Source organism: Macrotis lagotis, chromosome 4 (genome assembly GCF_037893015.1).
Source record: "Macrotis lagotis isolate mMagLag1 chromosome 4, bilby.v1.9.chrom.fasta, whole genome shotgun sequence".
Lineage (NCBI taxonomy): Eukaryota > Metazoa > Chordata > Mammalia > Peramelemorphia > Peramelidae > Macrotis > Macrotis lagotis.
The window spans coordinates 241,426,329-241,448,422 of record NC_133661.1 but is presented as its reverse complement, the minus strand read 5'-3'; the positions used below and the strand labels follow the sequence as shown (position 1 = coordinate 241,448,422).

The window sequence follows — 22,094 nt, the reverse complement described above, 5'->3', positions numbered from 1 at the left end:
TCCAGTGCTCCTCTTCTTTGAAACTGGATGTTCAAGGGCTGACTGTTTCCTTTTCTACCCCATTACCATGGATAATTGAAAGCCAATTCTACCAAAAATCCACCAGAGGTTTTATATTTATTTTTAGCACAACATATTCATGCAAAACTACTTTAGGAAAAAAAGAGAGAGAAGAATGTGGTCCTTGAACTGATGAAAGCAATTTATAACATGTTGAATAATTTAGACAGTGGTCATGCCATAATTAGTACACAGTCAATATGTAGATAGTTTCCTGCCTTTAGATTAGGTTCCAAAAAAAGCAAAGGAAAAGAAAAAGCATCAGTATGCACTAAGGAAAACACAATTATTCTCCAACTATCTTGCTTAGACTCATTTATGACAGCATTGTTTTTGTCTGACCACTAGAAATCATTTTATGTCCCAAAGTATATCATTTTGAGCCCTGGAATATATCTCACACTTCGGAAATGAATCTTTAAATCACCTAATTTCACATCCAAACATCAATGAAAGAGAACTTTCAGAGGTTCAATACAAAGATCAATCCTCAGGCTAAATGAAATGAGGAGCTGGAAATAAAAGTTGTATATATCCCACCTGGGGGATCCCACCCCACCTAAAAATATATCAAATAAGGACCCATTATTTGAAAAGGACTTCTGAGAAACATGGGAAGCGGTTTTGCACAAATTTGTTTTCCACCAACTTCTTATACCATGGAGTACAGAAAACTCTAAACAGATACATGGTGAAAATAGAAAAAAAAAACATTTGTTGTTTTGTAAAATAAAGACTTGGAGGATGTACCTTCCACACAAATAGAAAGAATTTTCTACCAAACAAAGGATAGAGAAGATCATTAAAAAAATATTTACAATTTCTTTTACCTAAAATTAAAGAGCTTTTATGCAAGTAAAATCAATGCAGCTAAAACAAAAAGAAACAATTTTGGAGAGGAAAAATTCTTCAAAGCAAATATCTCTGATCAAGGTCTGATACTCTAAAAATAGGGCAGATATACTTTTTTTTGTATGTAGTGTCAAAAGAGAAGCAAATTACTAATCATGAAATAATGCCTCAAATAACTAATTATAAGAAAAATTCAAATTAAGACAAATCTGAGGTCTTGCTTCAAACCTCTCAGAGGAGTAAAGTTGGAAAAATGCAAAAATTGTAAATGTAGGAACTTTAGGAAGAAAGGTACAACTAATGAATTATTAGAAAAATAGGGCAGTTAGATGACACTATGATAGAGTACCAGACCAGAGATGATCAAAAAGATCTGGGTTCAAAACCAGCCTTAGACATTTACTATCTGTGTGTCCTTCAGCAAGTCACTTAACCATGTTTGCCTCAGTTTCCTTGAGATAAAGAAGGAAATGGGAAACCATTTGGCAAACTATCTTTGACAAGAGGTCATCAATAATTGGACACAACTGGAAAAGGACTGAACAAATACAATTTGACCCAGAAATACCTCTACTGGATCTATATGCAAGGAGGACAAAAACAAAGAAAAAGACTCCAAATAAACAAAAAAAAATTACAGCAGTTTTTTAGTGGTAAAGACTCAGAAACAAAAAAAGATGTCCATTAATTGAAGAATATCAAAAATGATGGCATATTAATATAAGGAAATATTATTGTGGTCTAAGAAATGTTGAATATATCAAAGAAAATACTTGATAAAGCTTATCTGAACTGACACAGTCTAAAGTAAATATAATAAAGAAACATTTATATAATGACCACAAGAATAAAAAAGACAAGTAATGAAAGACATCAGAACTATAATCACCAATCTTAAGTTCAAAAAAATGATAATGAAGCATGTCTCCCTCTGCCTTCTTGACAGAAAAGCAATGGACTTTGGGCATAGAATGAGGTGTAGATTGCTTTCCATGGCTACTGTACAGGTTTTGCTGAACTATCTTTCTTTAATACAAAAGAATTCTATGTATGCAATGTCATTAGAAAGTGAGAGAAATATAAAAATACATCAATACAGTATTTATTTAAAAAAAGAAAAATATACAAGTTTTTCACAAGTAACCAATAAGCATTATCTTTTTTTGTCTGATTACTACATAGATGAGACTGTTCTAGAATTGGTAACTATGATAGGTGTTTATTATAGTTGCTTTCTTGCTCTAATTTTTTTAATTTTCTTTTTTTAATTTGGGCAAATAATATTTTATTCTTTCCTTTTACATGTAAAGATAGTTTTCAACATTCATTTTTATAAGATTTTGAATTTCAAATTTTTTCTCCTTCTCCTTCCTATCACCACTCCCCAAGATGACAAGCTATCTGATATAAGTTATACGTGTGAAAACATTATGTAAACATATTTCCTTATTAGTCATGTTGTGAAAGAAGAAACAGAACAACAGAGGAGAGTGCTTGATCTATTATAACAGCTTCCTACTTGGTCTTCTTGCCTCATCTCTTCCCTTTTTCAAAACTATTCTTTGCCAAAGGGATTCTCATAAAGGAACTCTGCTCCAAAAGTTTCACTATCTCCCCCCTCCCTTGTCCCCAGAGTAGGAAAGAAGTTCTATTTTGCACACATAGCTCTTCACAATCTAACTCCATTCTACTTTTCCAGGTTTATTACATATTGCATCTTTTCACTCTCTCTGTTTCAACTAAATTTACATCTTGCTGTTTTCCAAGCACAACATTCTTCCACTCATCTCTGCCTTTATACAAGTTACCTCCCAACCAAGAAACTACTTCCTCCTCATCCACACCTCTTAGAATGCTCAGCTTCCTTCAAAAATAAACCAAACATCATCTCTTTCATAAGGCCTTTTCCTATGCCCTCAATTGCGAGTATCTCTTCTACATTCCTCTCCCTCTTGGCCAAAAAAATGCCTTGGTATTGTTTTTTGTATTTCCTTGAAAGGATAGAATATAAACATAGAATACAAATTCCTTTTGGCAGAGACTGATTCATTATTTATCTTTATATCTGCAGTGCCTGACAAGTCTGGTCCATTACCTTGTCAAGAAGGTAGTTCATTATTCTCATTTCACAATTGAGTAAACTGAGTTCAGAAAGCAACTTGGTAAGATCACACAGCTATTAGATTTTAGAATTGATATTCGGACATGGGTACTCTGATTCCAAATTCATTGGGGGTTTTTCCCCCATTGCCCAATAAATCACTTGATTTTAAGGTTTGTTTCTTTTTTTATAGTGCCTATGCTACCATTGAAACTTAAAATTAAGGGCCAACTATCATGCTTCAGATGAGCTAGAAATATAAAAATCCTAAAAAAAGTTCTGAGTTAACTGGCTAAACACAGAGCATTTTATTTTTTAATTAAAAAAATTAAGCTAGTAGTTATTTTTTTCTATTGATAAAGCAATTTTTCTATCTTTTAATAGCTCTAGAGTCAATCTAGAAAAACTGGACAACCATCTAACTGGAATAATACTGAAACTATTACCATCAAGTTTGCTAGTGATCACTTAATTCTAAAATCTTTTAATTTTTTCTCTCAGTCTTTATCTTCTGTATCTTATATCATTAAGATAGTGAGCTCTAATCACTGAAATCCTAGTTCTGAAACACCAATGGCCCCCAACCATCTCAAATTCAACATGTCCAAAATACAATTTATCTCTCCCATCCTATCCCATCCTTTTTTGTCTAACTGCCCTATTCCTATCAAATACCACATATCTTTTTTCTTCTTTTTAAAATTTTTAATTTTTAATTTATGAAATAAAGCTAGAATTTTTAAAATATAGTAAAATAAAATTACACATTGAACTTCTTATCTATTATTTATAACTTCTATAATAATATAACATATATATCTTTATAATAATATAACTTTTACAATAACTGTTATTCCTTTTAAATATATAATAAACTTATCATGTAAATTTATTTTTTTCTCTCCCTCCTCCCTTACCCTAGAGATGGCTGCCATTACACACATATATACACACATACATAAATATATGTATATATATATATTTTTTTTCTTTGCATACTTATATTTAACTGTTCTCTTTCTAGATGCAGATAGTATCTTCCTTATATGTCCTTTGCAATTAATTCGAGTATTCATAATAGAATGACTTATTTGCTCAAAGCTGTTCTTAAAACAATGTTGATATTACTACATAGACAACATTCTCCTCCTTCTGCTCATTTCACTCTTCATTTTTTCCTGCAAGTGAGCTCATCATTTCCCTTAGCTCAGTATTCCACCATCTTTCTAAATCATCCAAGTACACATCCTTAACCCTTCTTTTTCTATATCCAACCTCTTCCCAGATCTTATGAAATGTACTGCAAGTAGATTCTCTCACTTTCATTACCTTTTTCTCTTCCATTCACATAGCCACCCCTCTTGTTCAGATCTTTACCACCACTCACTTGGACTATTGCAATAACTTCCTCAAAGTTCTTCTTGTCTTGAATCTCTTCCTTCTCCAAGTCATCTTCCACATTGCTACCAAAGTCATCATGTCATTCCTATGCACTAAAATATGAACTCTGATTAACATTTAAAGTCCTTCAGAATATGCCTGCAGTCTCTCTCTCTACTCAACTTCACATATTCCACAATCTGGCAAAATTGAACCGCATGAACTAATTCCCTTTATATGACATTCTGTCTCCCTTTCTGTTCTCTAGACAGGTTATTCCCTAAGCCTTGGATGTATTCATTCCTACTTCAGCTCTTCCTCTACAAATGTCTAACCTTTTTTTTTTCAAATCCTAGCTCAATTACTATCTTCTGAGCAAAGCCTTTCCTGATTACTTTAGTTGCGACTGCCCACTCCACAACAAATACTTTATATTTATTGCATATATATATATTGCTTCCATGACAAAATCATGATAGAATGTGGAAAAAGACAAGGATTGTTTCATTTTTGTCTTTATATTTCCAGTGTTTCACATGCTCACAGCACAGAGTAGGCATATAATAAATTGGCTATTTATCTACTCTCCATTCCTTCTTTTATACTTCCTCCTCTCTCTTGGCTAACATGAAATTTCTCTTTCCTAGTTCTCCTTTTATTCATTTTCTTTATTATTTCACTTCCTCTTTCACTATGAGTGCCTGTCAAAGCTATGCTCTCAGAGGTCATCTCTTTTCTCCCTTAATGATCTCATTCATTCCCATGGATTCAATTATCACTTCTATGCAGATGTCTCCCAGACCTAACTGAAACTTCTTATTTCCTCCTAAATCTTATCTTTCTCCCAATTTCTGTTTTTTGGCAACACCATTTTCTTAGTGACCAACTCTTTCAACCTCAGAGTCATCTTGAATTCTTCCCTTGTCATCAGCATTCTCTTCTTTCCTAATCCAATTAATTGTCAAATTCTGTTTAAATTCTACTTCTATTTCATTATTCCCATCTGCCCCTTTCTCTACCCTCCCATAGCCAATATCAGGAGTTTAGTCCTTTAGCTCTCCCTTGAACAATTATGCTAACTTCTAAACTAATATCTTTACCTTTATTCTCTCCCTTATCAAAGTCATCCTACACACAGTTGCCAAAATCTACAGTCTGGCCAAATCATTTCCTTGTTCAAAAAGCTTTCAGTTGTCTTCAGATATTCCAGTAGAAATAAGACTAGACACTAGGTGGGCATGGTAGATAAAGAAATGGTCTTGGGGATAGGAATAACAGAATTCAAATCCAACCTATATAATTAACTATGACCCTGGATAAATCACTTAAATGAAAAACCCCTTTCAAAAAAGAAAATGCACAGAACATCTGAGAGTTGATTTGTTTGTTATACACAGTTAAGTCATACAAATACAATTACAAAATATTCTTTAAAGAAATAAAGAATGGCAAATAATTTGAAAAATATAAATAAATAATTTGAGAAATAATTTGAGAAATATTAATTTGGGTCAGACCTTGAGGACAGGGACTGTCTTTAGACTCCTTTTAGATTCCTGGGGCTTAGCACAGTTTTGGCACATAGTAGGTGCTTAATAAGTATTAATTGATTTATTGCTAATATAACAAAAATTATAATCTTCCAGATTCAGTGCTACATAAACTACTAAAAGAATTCTTTACAGAACTAGGCAATACTATAACAAAATTCATGAGAAGATCAAAAGGGAAATAAGGGGTATGGGAGGGAAGTACGAATGAATCACTTTCCAATATCAAATTACAAAGTTATCATAGACTTTTAAATTTAAAGGAAGTTCATAAGCAGAGCAAAAGTTAGATATGTTTGGGAAAAAGGTAAAGTAGAAATAAAAGGTAAACAAGGAAGAAAAAAGTCATAGGATTGTAGTAAAAAAAGATACTATAGAAACAATGCTAAATCTTTAAATATATATATATATATATATATATATATATATATATATATAAATGATTTAAAAGAATAATTAGAGAAAGGGGAGGCTAGGTGGTGCAGTGGATAAAGCACCAGCCCTGGAGTCAGGAGTACCTGGGTTCAAATCCTATCTCAGACACTTAATAATTACCTAGCTGTGTGGCCTTGGGCAAGCCACTTAACCCCATTTGCCTTGCAAAAACCTAAAAAAAAAAAAGAATAAGTAGAGAAAACTAAAATATCTCAGAGAAAAGAAAAGGGTAGGCCAGGTAAAGAGAAGTTATGAAAAGTTGTCTACTGAATTTAGGGGGGACAGCTAGAATGTAATATTTTTGGAAATTTTGTGGAAACATTAAGTTGGCTGATGTAATGGCATAAAAATAATTAGAAAAATCGATAATACATTTGTAAAATTTTCTAATTTCTAGAGTTTGAGATTTAAAACATGAAAGTTATTTGAAAGAAACAAAAATACTCTTTGGAAATGAAATAACAATTTTGGAGAATTTGATTGCACTGCTCTTTAGAAATCATAACAGAACCTTGTATTGCTACTAAGAATTATTAGAGACAGAAGATAACAAACAACAGAGCTTTGGTGATATTCATATTCAAGGTGGAGGAGATTGATGATAGTCCAGCAAAAAAGCTGAGAAAGAATTCTTAGAGGTAAGTTTAGAACCAAGAGAAATCAGCATCACAGAAACCAAAGGAAAAGAGAAGAGGGTCAACAGAGTCAAAAGATACTAGGAGGTCCAATGAGATAAGTGCTTTTGGATTATGGCAGTTAGATGTCCATGATAACCTTGGAAGGAAATGAAAAGGAATCAGCAGGACACTGGACTAAATATTTTGTCATTGTTTTCGGCAAATATCTCATTTGATTGTCAAAACAACCCTGTGAGGTAAATATTATTATCCCCATTTTACAACTGAGGAAACTGAGGCAGATTTGCCCATGATCACACAGCCAGTAAGTGTTAGAGTCCAGATTCAAACTCAGTTCTTCCTGACTCGACCTAGAATTCTATTGACTTTGCTCCCAGCTGTCTCTGGACACTATCAGTCAGTGATAGATCTGGAAGTCAGAGTGAAAAAAAAAATTAGAAGGAAGTGAGATAAAAAGGGTGTAGGTAGAAATGTAGAAAGTGAAGAGGTTTAAGTAATGAGAATAGAAATCTATTTCAAGGAGTGTGACTGAAAAAGGGGAGAGATCTACCCTAGAAGAGTCCATTGCTATCATACCTTGCTGCCATTGGGTCCTGTGTCTTCTCCCACAGCCACACCCCAAATTTCCCTGCTTCTTCCTACATCTCTCCCAAGGAGTGAGGAGTTGTTTCCTATAATGGGGGAATGCAAGACACTCAATGGAGGGAAAGTCACCCACCCCCACCCATCGGCAAGACTGCATTTGATGGGGACAGACCTCTTTTTTGGGAGGCTAGAATGGAGGAGGAGTAGTTTTAAAGAGGAAAAGAGAGAAGATGAGCCACTTCTTTCTCAGCAAAACAGGGGAAGTTCTTCACTGACAGTGAGTAGGAAGTGTATCTTTTTGTAGGCTTGAAAAGAAAAGATTTGGAGCAGGTGCTGCCAGGAGTGTGATAGAAAGTCAGTCAGGGATGAATAATAAATTTGCCTTGCATAGCTGAAATGGATGAGAGCAGGATTCAAACCCAAATGCTAAACTGAGTGCTGACCTAGATGTCTGGGTCCAAAAAAAAGGAGTGGGTTGCTATTTCTTTGTCATCTCAATCTATGCTCTTCTCCTTATTCTTTCAAGGAGCCATGCAGTAGACTCAATTATACACCTACTCATTTAATTTTGGTTTAATTTTTGTATAATCATTTCTTGAAAATCAATCTTATGGACCTTTGGATAAGTTGGCGAAACTCATGGTTCCCATCTCATAAGATTTTTGTATGCATAAAATACATAGGATTACCAAGAAAAACCAATTATATTGAACTATTAACTAAAAAAAATTTAGCATTTATAGACTCTAAGTTAAACACTTTTGCTATAGAATATTGCTATAGAAACCAACCTTTCTAATGTTATTGTTCTGTCTTTGGTGTTGTTCAGTTGTTTCAGTCATACCCAACTCTTCTTGACACCATTTGGTGTTTTCTTGACAAAGATCCCAGAGTGGTTTGCCATTTCCTTCAACACATCATTTAGGGTTAAATGATTATCTGGGTCACACAGCTAGTAAATGTCTGAAACTGAATTTGAATTGAGGTTTTCCTAGCTCTAGACCCAACATGCCACCTAACTAACTACCTTTGGTGAATATACAAGGTAATTTTAATTCATAGCAACTCTTAAGATCATAGAACCATAGATTAAATCTGGAAGAAGGGAATTTAGAGATTGTCTAATTTTCCTCCCCTCTCCCATTTTATTGAGGAAAAATGAGGTCAATCAGGCAACATTTAATTGAGTGCCCTCTGGGTGTCAGACACTGGGGGGAAACTAAAAGAGCAAAAGACAGTCCCTGTCCTCAAGTAGTTTACATTCGAGTCATTTAGGTAGAAAGGAGAAGAATTATGATTAGGTTCCCAGTCCTCTAAATCCAAAGTAAATGCCTTTCTACAAGTAGAGAATCATAGAAAAAAAGAATGCTTGGGCCTGGAAAGAACCTTAGAGATTGTTTAGTTTAAATACTTCATTTTTTCATTTTAAGAAACTGAGGTTTAAAGAGGTTAAATGAACTGACCAAGATGCCACAATGAATTAGACCCATTTTTAAAACCCCAGTTGAGAGTTCTCTGTTATACCACAGACTAATTTAGCATGATTTTAAAATCCTACACATAATCTATCAAACAGTTAACCCAGATTCAAATAATCAAGTTGATTGTGCTTCATTGCAAAAACAAAGGAAGGTAAGCTAGCATTAAAATTGGCAATGTTGCTGAAATCTTTCCATCAGAAATGTTTGTTTCTCCTACCACGATTTAAAAATACCAGGCAACCCACAACATATTAAATTAAAAAAAAAAACAAGGATCATACAGAACTGCCTTAAAGTAGGACATATTTTTTAAGGGGGAGTTTGCTGTATTCTTGCCCTTTCCAACTCATCTTCCAAACATTTGGAAGTGTGCGAACAGAAACTCAACTTATGTTGGCTATTTACCTTATACACACAAAAGGTCACAGTTGAAAAGTTGCTTTAAAAGGTATGCAGGATTGTTAAGGATTTTCCTTTATAGAAGAGTACAAAATTCATTATTAGTCTGATTTAGATTTTCCTTAGGAAATGATAAGTTCTTTTTAGAGGTCCTTAGAGATCTGCAAATGGAGGTTAGATGATCATTTCTTTGGTATGTTTTGGTGGGCATTCATTCCTTTCATGTGTGGGCTGTGCCAGTTAGGTCCCTTCCAAGGCTCAAACTCTTGTACTTTCTGATTCTGAGATCACTTTATGTGATTCAAGATATGAGGCCTAGTAAATTCTAGTGATAAGTTCAGTGATGATATGTGACTTTCTTTAAAACTATAGAGAAACTACTCAAATTATTTCATGAATCTGATGAACAAGTGACATGATTTGGAGGTAATAAGGATAAAAAGACTATCAATAAAAATATTTTAATATTTTTTAGTCCTATTCTAAACACTCATGGACAGATAAGTGCTTTAAGAAGAAAAGTTTTCTTGAGTTTCATAATTGAAAAGTCAGTTTAAGAGCTATGAATTTCTGTTCCCTTTTTGTAATTAAGAAAGAAAAATTCTTCATTTTTCTCTACTAGAGTGTCACAAATGTCTCAACATGATGCATTTTTGACTCTGGGTTCTTAATTTCATAAAAGCAAAAGTCCTAGCATATTAGACTTCTCATTCAAATCAGTCAATAAGTATTTATTAAATTGCTATTAAGTGCCAGGCACTGGAGGATACAGAAAGAAGGTGAAAGGCAGTCCCCTCAAAGAGCTCATAATCTAATGGAGGAAACAAGTAAACAAATTTGTACCAAAAAAGTATACACAGGATAAATACAAAATAATTAACAGAGAAAAGGAAGTATAATTAAGAGGGTTTGGGACAGGTCTTCTTTATGAGGTGAGATTTTAGTTGTGATGTGAAGCAGAGTTTGGGTCTTGAAGAAAGCTTTGAACATTGAGAAATAAGGGGGAAAAGATTCCAAGCATGAGACATACTCAGAGAAAGCACCAAGAGCTAAGAAATGGAATGTCTTCTTTGAGGAAGAGTAAGGATATTAATGTCACTGATTAACTTGTATGGAGAGAGAGGGGTGAAAGGGGATAGTATAAGGTAGAGAAAACCAAAAAAAATTCAAGAAGGAATTCAAAAAGGGCTTTGATTGGCAAACAGAGGATTCTTTATTTGATCCTAGAGATGATAAGAGCCACTGAGTATGAAGAGGTCATGGTTAGACACAACAGATTGGTGGGTCTATCATTCAAGGGTCAATCTAACTGTTTGAACATGTTCAGCATGGGGGTGCCCACCAGAAAATGAAGTATCTGGTCACAAAAACTCAAGAAAACCATAGACTAAGGCAAAGGGGAGGGACTACAAGTAGACATAGCTATATGGAGAGTCCAATAAAATTAGTTGCAGTTTTAAGATACATGCAACCAAATCACATCTTTAGGGACCTTGTATAGAGAAAGAAAGATGTAGCTGTGTATATACGTGTGTTGTGTGCTTGCACATTCATTCACTGTGAGAAAGACAGTGGTTTGGGCTCTTCAAAAGTGAAAAAAATTCTAACTTTGAAATTTTAAGTCCTATCAAATTAAACAAAACATCTATTCATTCTGTAAAATGATATAAACTGAGTTGCTAAAGAATCAGAATTAGAATAATTGATAATTGTAGGTAGACCATTTATGCTAAGGTTTAGATATCAAAAGAACACGCCATATCTGTCCCTTTGATTCAACTTAATGAAGTTATACATTTTTCCTTAATACACTAGAAATTTGCAATAACATTATTCAGTACAGAATTGACAGCAGTCTTTCATGGATGATGACTCCAAAAAGTTTATTACTAAAGGACAAGGACCCAGTTCCTAATCATGCTTATTCCACAGTATGAACTGAAGATTGTTATAGGGAAAAAATGTAATGTAGTACTATTAGTAAAAAGTAGCCAGTAAGTGTCAATTATCTTCAAAGTCTCCTTATCAATTTGATATACATTTATTAAATATGAAGTACAATGATTATGGGGGGAGGAGAAGGGTCAGGAAAGATAAAAATGAAATGAAATATTCCTTTTCTCAAGGAGCATACATCCTACTGAGAGTATATAACACGATTAGAGATAAGGATCATACCTAGGATTTCACTAGTACATTGAACTCTGATAAGAAAACTCACCTTTCTAATGAAGGTTAGCATTTTCTAGGTTTAGCAAGTTGCTTGGAACATTGGAAGAATAAATGACTTGTACAAGGTCACAGCCAGTTTGTGTTAGGTGTGGGACTTGAACCCAGATCTTTTTGCATCTAAAACTGCATTTCTATGTTATTGTCTTTCTCTGTACATGCAAATATTTGACTATTTAAACATTGGCTTGGTATTAAAATATTTTAACATATATGTATCTAGATATTCATAATGTAAGACAATCAATCTGTCTCTCACCTATCCCCTTCACATATTCTATGATATTTTTCTGCTCTTTATTTGGCTCTCCACATTTAGAATTGACTTTTTCATCTCCTGTCATTTCCAGCTGTGCAATCCTAAATTACATACTATTGCTCATGAAACCTTTTTTAACCCTCCTTCTACTTCCCAAATGATTTGACCATTTTCCATTGTCTGGCTCCCCACCCCATACATAGATAGAGAGGCAGCATGGCATAATGGAAGGATTGGAAATAGAACTAAGAAAACTTGGGCAGCTAGGCGGCTCAGTGGATAATGCACCAGCCCTGGAGTCAGGAGTACCTTAGTTCAAATCCACCCTCAGACACTTAATAATTACCTAGCTGTGTGGCTTTGGACAAGCCACTTAACCCCATTTGCCTTGCAAAATAAAAACACCTAAAAAAAAAATTAAGAAAACTTGTTTGTAAATCTAAACTCACCTTTGACATTTGACTATAAGTAAATGTTTTAATCTGGGTTTGTTTCCTATTTATATAATGGTTCCTACATCACAGAATTGTTGATGAGACTCAAATAAAATAATGAATCCAACTTTGTAAACTTTAATGCACTCTGTTATCATCTATCATATATGTATATAGAAAGACATAGAGAGACAGAGACAGATGTAGAGACAGATTTTGTATTGCACTCCCCTCTCCCATTAGACTGTAAGCTCTTTGAGGATAGTAAATGGTTGATTTTCTTTGCAGCTTTGTTCCTCCAATGCCTAGCATAATGCCTTGAATAGAGCAGATAGACCCTTAAAATGACTTATTGAATTTGAATCTGGGTAAGCTTGGTTATCAACAAAGTTCAATTTTGAAGTATATCTTAGAAATATCAGATTTACAAAGATGCTTCTCTAACCTAAAGCAGAGGGTATCAAATATGAGACTCACCCAACCTGAATCAGATGTTCAGAAACAGTGAACAAACTAAATAAAAATAATGTAAATAAATGGTTTTTAATATATCAGCATATGATCATGCTAGCCTTACTTATGGTTCAGTGATCCTGATTTCTAATTAAGTTTGAAACCACTGACTTAAATTTGGTTGTCATCAGAAACAATGAAAATCTTCTCTCCAATTCCAATGGGGTCTTTTAACAGTGAAAAGTGAGAGGTGAATGTTGTTCACCCTGTATTTTATTATCAAATAATTGAAAGTTCTAAAATTAATTAAGTGTAATTCTAATTCTTCCAAAGATCTTTGTACAATTTCTTTGTTGACCTTATAAAAGACAATTTGCCTAATATTTTTAGACATTACCTCAAATTTTTAGAAGGAATAAGAAATAAAAGTAATTCCCATTTAAAAATTTAAATAGCATAATTTAAAAGTGTAGTTTAAGATGCTATCTTTCCAAATCATCCTTTCTAAAATATTATCTCTTTTAAAAAAATATTTTTGAGACCAAGTTTTCTGAACTGCTGAATTTAATTATGTGTATTTTGTTCTTTGAACTTAAATATGAGAAATTCAAAGAAATAAGGGAAGATTTTGTATGAATTGTTACTGAACAAAATAAGCATTATGTAAGCAATGACTTCAATAATGCAAATGAATACAATACTTCTAAAAAGCAGCAAAACTCAAATTAACTGCAGTGACCAATCTTGATCCAATAGAAAAGAAAATGCAGCATACTTTCTTCTTGCATGGGGGGGGGGGGGTTGGAGGGGGTCGGCACCAGGGTCTACAGGTGTGAAATGTTGCATTAACTATTTGAAGTCTTTGGTTGATCAGTTTTGCTTCAGTGGGGTTTTTTGTCAGTAGCGGAGGGAGTTTTCAAATAAGAGGTATATTTCAGTAATCTCAATAATTTCAGTAATAAAATTATTATTTTTAAAATTTGGTTCTTTGGATGCAAATAGCAAATAACAAATTGACTTTCCCATTCTTGTTTTGCTGATTTGACTGACTAATCTTATTTTTGTCCTCCAGTCAATTTTTCAGTCTGATCTGACTCTTTGTAATTCTACTTGTTTTCTTGGCAAAGATAGTAGAATTGTTTGCCCTATCCTTATCCAACTCATTTTCAGATGAGGAATTGAGACAAACAGGATTAAGTGACTTGCATAGGATCACCCAGTTAAGTAAGTATCTGAACTTAATTTGATCTGAGGAAAATGAGTCTTTCTGATTCTCAGTCAAGTGCTCTATTCAATGTACCACATAATTTCCTTTACTATGCATATTGGTTGAGTAATAAAGGAAACTCAGAGCTTTCTTTATTCTTTTACTGAATAGACCATAAACCAAATAAAGGGAAGGGATTCTCAATGAAGTTCACTGAAAGAGAAATGGATCACAAAATTGCAATCTAGGAATAATCATGCTGTTGATAATACTATAATCACAAATTCTTCACTAAAAATTCTGATGTCTATAGCATTTGCTTATAATAATTTTTTTCATATTATTTGTCAATTTAGGGATAAACAGTATGCAAGTTTCTCCTACTGCCTGCTGTCGGTCACATTGCACCTTGGATCCTTTAATATTTATATACTGAGTAAATACCTGAGAGATAAATGAGAAGTCAAAAATAAACAGTGCGTAAAAAAGACTCGTAGTGTGAATGCACCAAAGAACTTCATGACGAGTGGAAAAAACATGTTGCACAGAGCATCTCAAGGTTATCATACCCAGCCACTTACACAACATATCTTAATCAAGCAGAGATAAAATTGGTTAGGGAAGAAACAAGTTTGTCCTGGGTCAACTGATCTGGAAAATAGTTTCATCTTTAATATTAGTCACTATCTACCATTCTCTTCTTAAGAAGAGCCAACTTAGCTTCTTCACTTTGCTCTGCCAGTGAACACTAAATACCTATTCCAATGGAAAGAATTCTTGGTTAGTAATCAGGAAACTACTTTCTTATTAGAGGCTCTGTCATCTACTAATAACTGTATGACCTTAGGCTAGTCCTTTAATTTTTCTGTGCCTCATCTATAAAATGGATCTAAAAGCACCTGCAGTTCCCCAAAAGGGTCGATATGAAATTTAAAAAAAAAAACAATCTTTCAGTGCAGGTGTTAAGGGGAAGAGGAAGGATATTGTTTGGGGTTTTTTCCCTAAAGAATCAATTAAAGTTTTGAAAAAAATACATCTGCATTCATCTTCTAAGAGTATGCAATTTAATTTTGAGCAAATACTCTGTATCTTGTAGATAGGTCTGTTTGAGTACACAACAACTACAACTCATTTTATGCCATCCTGAAAGTTTAGAAAGAATTTGTCTCATAATAATCCCATGATGTAGGAGGTATATATTGCTTTCACCATTTTGTAGATGAGAAACTGAGACTGTTAGGGGTTAAATGATTTGCCTATGGGTACAGCTAGTAAGTGCTAGAGACAAAATTCAATCTCAAATCTCTTGACTTTGAGTCTAGAATTTATTATATTACAGCACAGTATCTCCTTGCAAGTGAGTCGCTATTGCTTTTCTAACAATGATATCTTCTGAGGATCCCCTTTCCTTATTGAAATTCAACTTAAGTGAAGGAAAGTTCCTTTTAGATGGGACCTTTTTGCAATATATAACTTAATGTCTTATTATAACTTTGAACTATAGATTCACCTGTAAAATGCTTCAAACCCTTTTGGAAGCAGGGAGGCATAGATCTGAAATACTGCAATATATAATTTTTCATCCTCTCTCTCTATATATAGGTTGATGGTATATATAGATGTAATTATGTAATCATGCCTTAATAGATGGATAGATGTGGAAAAATAGATAAAGCATCAGGCCTAAAGTCATAACGCCTCATTTCCCAAGTTCAAATGCAACCTCTGACACTATTTACTATCTGTGTAGCACAGGCAAGTTACTTTACCCTATTTCCTTCAGTTTCCTCATATATGAAATGAGCTAGAAAAGGAAATGGCAAATCACTCCAGTAACTCTGCCAAGAAAGTCCCATGAGTCATGAGGAGTTAGATCTCACCAAAATGACTAAACAATTCCTGTTATAGGTGCATTAAGATATATAAGTAGGAAAGCATGATGGAGTTGATAACCTGTGTTCAAATCTTGTCAAGTATAATATGTTATCTTGGGCAAGTATCTTGATAAGTGAATAGATCATGAAGCTGGACTATCAAATTAGAAGACTGGGATAGATGACCTCCATGTTACTTCCCAGTTTTACATCTATGAACCAATGAATCTGTGTATAGAGACAACTGTGAGCATGAAAAGATTATTATTCTTATTATCATAAATGTTTTGTAATTGTGTAAGGTCACAGAACCCTCTTTAGCATTGACACGTTTATTAAGTGAAAATATATCTCAACATAACCCTATAATAATTATCAGGTGAGAACTTATCTAATTTTGAACAAGACCAAAACATTTCCCTAGATATTCCAGAAAGTTTGTTCAAATTGATTGAGGGACTTGATTACATCCTCTGATACTTTAAGAAACCATCAAATTATGTTAACTCAGTATTTACTGGGGAGAAACATAGGTCCCTTCCAAGCCCGTGAAGCTTGCAATGCACTCTTCTTGCTAAGGAGGTGGAGCAATGGTGCAAAGAAGACTTGAGAGATCTCACATATTCATATCACAAAGAGTCAGACATGACAACAACAAATTTTTAATCTACCAGTGATGTTAAACTCCAATAGAAGTGGATCTCTGTGGGAGTATATTAACTCAGAAAATCACCAATTTCTATTATCTGTGTTGTATTATATTTGTAGTTATTGAACATTCAACAATTACATTTTAATATGGTTTAACTGCACTATGGAGTTTCGTGGGCCATTACTTCACGACTATTTTTGCTTTGGCAGTCTACTTCTTATTCCTTCTCCATAAAAAATAAACAATTCAGCAAAATCATTGGAACTATCAAATCTGAAACTATATACAACTTTCTGCCCTGGTAGTCCCCCACCTCTTCAGAAAGTTTTTTTTTTTTAATTTATATTATGGTGTCTCTAAATAAATAGACCTCTTTTAGAGAGTACTTCCAGGGGAGGATTAGAAAAAGTAAGTGAACTTTTTTCTCAGGGAGTAGTCTATTTGGGAGATTCTAACCCATCTAGATATCATAATAGAGTCAAATAGGCAGACAAGAGTCACTAGTCTGTTCAAATGCTCACATCCTAAAGATAAAAAAGCTGGGAGGGGTCTTACAGCTGTGTTGGTCATATTTTTCTAAATGAAAATTGGGCCACAAGGTCTGACAAAGGGTGCTCCTTTTGCAAAGTTTCCTTCCTTTAACAGGATAATTTCTTAAAATTGGAATTGTCATTTGGAGGTAGGCAGCATATATCTAGCAACATCGATAATTTGTAATAGCATTAGAACTGTGACTCAAATCTCTTCACTTAAAGTCTAGGGGTATTTGCACAAAACTAAATACACTACTTCTGTGTACAGTCAGTGCCCAATTTATGAACTAAGCTCTATTTCCAAAGTACATTTTATAAATCAATTGTTCAGAATTCATAATACATTTCTCTCTAGAACTGATCTAATATGTGCTGGCTAGATTTTTCAGATCAGCCTACAAAATCCTATTTCACCTGTAATGTACTTGAAGTAGAACAGGACACTGTTGATATAAGTTTTGACTATCAAGAATAGTGTCAGAATTCTAATTCAGGAAATTCAGCACACTTCCCTCTCCCACTCCCCTACGTTTATCTGCTAAGTACTGGAGCAGATCTTCCTCTATATTAATACCATCATTTTTCCTCTCTCTCTCCCCTATTCCTGTCATCTAATCAGTAGCATGATAGTAGTCCTTGGTCTTGTGGTAGAGTTCTAGCCAGCCTAAATTCCCCATTCTAGCACTATTTCAGGAAGGTAGGGTCTTAGGAAAGCAATTTTATCTCTTTGGAACTCAATATTTTCATCAGCAAAATTAAAGGGTTGAATTGATTGTTCTTAAGTCTTTCAAAGTTGTTTTTACAATATTATTATAATATAAAATTATTCCTTTGATTCTACTTATTTCACTTTTCAGCAGTTCATATGTCTTCAGAAGTTCCTCTGAAACCATTAATTTCATCATATCTTATGACACAATTATATTTCATTCTATTCATATACTATATTTCGATTAGCCATTCTTCAAATGATGCTCCCACTCCAAATTGGTTTCCAGTTCTAAAACAAACATAATAACCAACCAATTCCAGAAGACCAAAAATAAATGTTATCTATAACCTGACAGAAATGTAATTATGCCTAATGGAACATATATTTGGGGGCATGGTCAATTAGAGTATTTGTTGCAAAGATTTTATTTCTTATTTATTTTTTTCCTGCAGTTGGGAGAAATATCCATTAAAGTATATTTAAAAAAATAAAATTCAATTAGAAAATAAATGAAGAAGTTGGATCAAAAAGTATCTAAGGATTCTTGCAATTTTATATTTCTCTCATCTTCTGAAAGTGGGGTGAGGGAGCTGGGCTAGATTGAGAGAATTAGCAGATTGAGACTTTCTAGCAGGCTCCTTATTACCTGCTTGCTTTTATGGGAAGGTTATAGGGATTGGCTGCCAACTTCCCTTTCTATTGCCATCACTTGTTGTTTTTGACCAAACTTAAGTTTCTTTCCTTCCCTAATCATAGCAAAACCCAAATATAATCTCCTACAGAGCTCCTTTGAGCTTTTCTTTCTCTTTTACTACTGGTAAACAAAGGATAAACCAACAGTGACTAAGAAGAGGTTTCCTTACCCATTTTATTTTTATCCTTTACACAAGCAGAGGAAAAACAGTCATGAGAGGCCCTAAAGAGTGGGCCTTTGTGTACAAAGAACTAAAGTTAGATTTAGCTACATTTCAGAAGAAAATCTCACTTGGGTTACCCCAATACTGAGTCAAAGAAACTGGGTCCTGGACAGAGTAGGATGGGAAATGAAGAAACCAAGTTGACTGAAGACCAGTTCTGGATAACATGGGGCAGAGGTGGTGTGAGATACAAGCAGCTAGCTATAGGGATTTATCAATCCCTCCTGATCCAAAGTGATTATGTAGTCCCAAGGAGCAGTCAAATAGACAGGGAACAAGAAGGAAGAGAATCACAGAAATACTAAATAGTAGAAGTTGGGAAGGAAGCTCTTTCTTCTTTGGGCCATTCCCCCTGTCCCCCTCCCATCCCCTCCTCCTGTACCCTGTTTGCACAATGAACTTATTTCTAACAAGTGTCTGTATAAATCAGGTACTATCTGTGTTATAAGAAATATTTAACCATAATATATTTATTTAAATAATAAATCATAATATAATTAAATATTATATAGAATAAATAATAATAAACCATAATATAATTATCAATGTCTTTATCATCTCCTTCTCCTCTACTTAGACCATTGTCATCTGATATTTATTTCTTAATATTCTCCACATAAAGCTCAATGTAGGGCATTTTAAGGAATAGTCACTATGAAATTTGAGAATGATCAAAGGAAAGCAGAGATTTGAAATCAGTAACTTGAGATCATTAGACACTGTCTAGGAGAGTGCAAATTCAACTAAACTCAAGAAACATACAGATTCAGTCAACACAGAACTAAGTCAAGTAGTCATTCATATTCTAACAAATATATCTGAATCCAGCAGCTAATCATATCACATCATAGTCTCAACATTCACACGACATCATCTAAATGCGGAGATGCTGTTACTTTCCAGTAAACTGTTGTGTGTGACCATCACCCATTTTCAGCTAATCATTGACTCTAATCAAATTGCACTATGAAGTTCTCAGCAGGGATTAGCACTGGACCTCAAATTGATGGCATTTGCTATAATTCATACTTTTTTTCCTCCCTGGCAGGTGAGAGAGAGAGAGAGAGAGAGAGAGAGAGAGAGAGAGAGAGAGAGAGAGAGAGAGAGAAGATTTAGTAATCTGATGCCATTCCTATTTTTGCCCTACTTTCTATGGCTAGCATGTACATCCAATTTAAAGCTTCCCTATAGGAATTAATGAATGTGTCATTAGCCAAATAAGTTTGAGAACTTGAAGCTGATAGAAGAGGATTTGAAAAGCTGGATATCTCTTCTGGTTGATTGTGGGGTGGAATGGGGAGGACAAGAAAGTTGGGAAGAAGCAGAAGACAGTTCTATTTTTCTCATCCTCCATTAAAAATAGGTTCTTGGATAAAATGAATGAATGATAAGAAGAGTAGAAATAAGTTACTGCCATTCATTTGTAGAGTGATTCCCCTCAGAAAGAGCCCAAGGCATTTTTCAGATCCAGCATCTCCCTTAATTCACTGTACCCCAGCCAAGGAGATAGGGAGCAGAGAGTATTGAGAATGGCGGGACAGAGTGGCACGAGTCACTCCCAGCTCATTAGTCCCAGAATATCAAGGGGTGGGGAAAGGGCGGTAACCCAGGAGGGACTGCCTTACATTCCATTCATTTTTATTGTGAGATCAGGTTATCAGTTGCAGACCCTTAGAGCAGGTGTAGCACAAACAAGTGGAACATAGTGGAATGTAAATTAAGCACACCCCTGCGGACCACAGGCTTAGCATTTCATTTGCTCCCCCACTAAAAATCCTGAAATTGAAAAAATGCAAATGACCTCTGTGTACTTGACCCCCATTCCTCACTGACCTCTCAGGTTTTCTTGCTTTTGAAAAATACCTGCCCCGATTGGTAGGAGGCAGTCAGCCCAACGAAAGCCAGTTCCCCCTTCTCTCAAGACGCAGGCAGGATACCGAGAAGCCAAAAATCCTTAGTCTTTTTATGCCCCCTCTCCCTCTGTTCAAATATCCACCTTCACGCTGATTGGCTCCTGGTTACCTCACTGCCCCTTGTCTTTGAAGAGTTCTCCGCACAGCAGCCGCTCTCAGACTGGGTTGGGATCTCCGTTCCCCAAAAGTGTCTATTCGTGCATGTGTGTGCGTGTGTGCGAGTAGGAGCGTGTATGAGCCTCTGTGTGTCTTTGTGTTTGTGTGTGTGTGTGTGTGTGTGTGTGTGTGTGTGTGTGTGTGTGTGTGTGTGTCTTTACATTGACCCAACCTGACTGTGAGGAGTAACTTCTTTTAGTTGCATTTCCTGGTGACTTCTCTCTCACTCTGTCTCTATGTAGCTAGCTATACTAAAATATTTTGGCAAATTTCCTACTCCCTCCAGCTATGAATTATTGACTGGTTGAATTCTAGGGGGACAGGCTGAATTTTACAGGCCATAAAGAAGTCTGGAACCCGAACTGATTCACCCAGCATCAGACCACAACTTGCTGCAGAGAGAGACCAAAGTCAATTTGAAAATTCAGGTGTCCTGACTCCCTCAAGGCTTTCCATTAGACTAAGAATCTTAAAAGAATTATAAATTCCAGTTTGGGCCTTTTTCCCCTACACTTCTACTCAAATTCTAGTGAGAGAAATTATCTGGTCTCTCCCTCCTTTTCCCTTTCTTTTCATCTTTCATTTTTTCCTCCTTTCTTCTTTTCTTCCTCTGTCTCAACTTTTTTTTTTTTCTGGCACACCTTAAAACTGCTTTTTTCTTCCCTGGGGGAAAAAATGTTGTTTCTAACTTTTCACATTGGCATATGGAATAAACACATGCTATTTGCAAAGAAAGTAACTGGAAAAATTTTGAGTTTTTTTATATCATATTTGCTTGCTGAGTATACAAATGGATGTCAAATTCTGTTAGAATAGACCACAGAACTGTTCTCATTCCTTTGATGGGATGAAATTTTGTTTTAGTCAATGTCACTTAAGACAGAAGAGTAGTCTGATGAGGTTTAGCAGTCTTGATTATGTAGAGATTTTCCTATTCAAGTGGTATTTACTGGAATAGAATTAACCTGCATTCCAGGTCCCATATTCAATTAATGTTTCTAGTTTAAGTGTTCTCTATCTGCATTTAGTTGAGTTTAGAGAGCTCTCATATTGACTAAAGGAAACCAAAACAATTAAAGTCCAGTTACTTTTTTGAATAAAAAAATACCTTGAATTTGTTCTTATTCCCTTTAGTAAATTAGAAAGTGTAATGAAATACAGCTTTAAGATAGTGAAATATTAAGTTGTATCTTTTGAGTTCCTGACACACTACCAACTCATTCCTTCTGAGAAGTTTGTCTGGGTGGGGGTGTACTGAATGTCCTCTCAGAGTT

General features: G+C 34.6%; 1 protein-coding gene across 3 annotated transcripts in view; it reads right to left on the bottom strand.

Moving 5' to 3' along the window:
- The window catches only part of DIO2 (iodothyronine deiodinase 2), a 361,142-nt gene extending 340,453 nt beyond the window's left edge, over positions 1 to 20,689 (bottom strand). For 2 of the 3 annotated variants that reach the window (XR_012478182.1, XM_074235610.1), the window contains exon 1: positions 20,585 to 20,688. The gene's annotated coding sequence lies outside the window, so the exon portion shown is untranslated. Of the gene's footprint in view, positions 1 to 20,584 lie in introns of all 3 variants that reach the window. The other variant, XM_074235614.1, reaches the window with a different exon arrangement.
- Between the last annotated feature and the right edge of the window lie 1,405 nt (positions 20,690 to 22,094).